The following is a 1,431-nucleotide window of genomic DNA, read 5'->3' as shown; positions in this document are numbered from 1 at the left end:
AATTCCTGGCACTTATTCATTCCTCCGACCTTGCCCAGAACACCTCACAGGGAGAAAGAAGACACTTGGAGTTCTCCAAAGCTCTCCCTGCTCCCAGGACACAAGGCACAAGTTGTTAAACTCCTCTGGCAGCATTCCCACTTCCCTCTCAGGTTGGCACGTGGGATATTGGAACATTTTCCTTGTTCAGTTCAGAGTTCTGGGTTTGTTTTTTTTTTTTTTTACATTCACTTTACACGTGGTTCTGCTAAATCCTGAGTGTTAATTAATGCCTGGTCCCCCTCATCCAGCTTTCCTTTCCTACCACTCCACTCTTTTCCCTGCTCACCCTCCAGCCACCAAAAGCTCATTTAATTCTCCATTTTGGCCTCCAGCTCCACACAGGGATATCAATTAACCCCTCTCCTCACAGCCCTCCCCCAGTCCCACCTAAACCCAACATTTCAGCCTCTGTAGGCTTTGATTCCAGGTGTGCAATTTGCAGTTTGCCTGTGGTGATGCCTCTCTTTTAATTTGCTGGGATTTAGAGGAACATGGAACATTAATAAAAAATAACATTATGGTTCATTTAGTTAAACCCATCTCCTGGCTTTTATTTCCAGGGGGAAATTAATCTTCATCCTTTTATTTCACAAGGCTCAGGAGCACACAAGAGGCTGGAAATAGCAGCTCCCAGGAGGAACAATTCCATGAATTAAGGGAAAACACAGCTGTGGTTTTAACCCCCGTCCTGACAATTCCATTGGCAGATGTTCCTTTACTGACTTTTCTCTTTCAAGCTCCCCAAGGTGCTGTTGGTGATATTCCCTCACACTCCATGGCCTGGGAGATTTTCCTTGCTGGAAAAAAGGAAAATCCTCCTGCTTTAAGGAGAGTCAGATGTTGGGCTTTAAAGTACTTTAAAGGTGGACTGAGCTGGGGAGTCTCAGTTTCCAACTATTTGTATCCAGCTGGAGCCCTCGTGGAAAAACTTTTCATTCAGAAAAATTTGGAGCCATGGAGATGGTGGAACATCTTACCTCCCTATGGGGAAAAGCTGGGAGAGGAGAAGGCTCCAGGGAGAGCTCAGAGCTTCTTTCAGTGCTTAAAGGAGCTCCAGGAGAGCTGGAGAGGGACAAGGGATGGAGGGACAGCACACAGGGAATGGCTCCCACTGCCAGAGGGCAGCGCTGGATAGGATATTGGGCAGGAATTCCTGGCTGGGAGGCGCTGGAATGGAGATCCCAGAGGATGCTCCACGCCTGGCAGTGTCCAGAGCCGGGCTGGCCGGGGCTGGGAGCTCGCTGGGGCAGCGGGAGGTGTCCCTGCCACGGGATGAGCGCTCAGCTCCTTCCCACCCAAAGCGCTCCGCGATCCCAAACCCGCTCCCAGACCCGCCCGGCAGGGCCGAGGGCGCGGAGGGAGCCCTGGCTCCGGGGAGCGCGGAGCTCC

The 1,431-nt window shown here is 51.2% G+C and overlaps 1 protein-coding gene across 1 annotated transcript in view; it reads right to left on the bottom strand.

Annotated features, from left to right (window-relative positions):
• LOC102040753 (RNA-binding protein EWS) overlaps window positions 1-1,431 on the bottom strand; it is a 23,739-nt gene that overhangs the window by 19,471 nt on the left and 2,837 nt on the right. The window lies entirely within an intron of this gene.

This window comes from Geospiza fortis, unplaced genomic scaffold (genome assembly GCF_000277835.1).
Source record: "Geospiza fortis unplaced genomic scaffold, GeoFor_1.0 scaffold518, whole genome shotgun sequence".
In the NCBI taxonomy this organism is placed as follows: Eukaryota; Metazoa; Chordata; class Aves; order Passeriformes; family Thraupidae; genus Geospiza; species Geospiza fortis.
The sequence above is the reverse complement of the archived record's forward strand: the minus strand, read 5'-3'. Positions and strand labels throughout refer to the sequence as shown.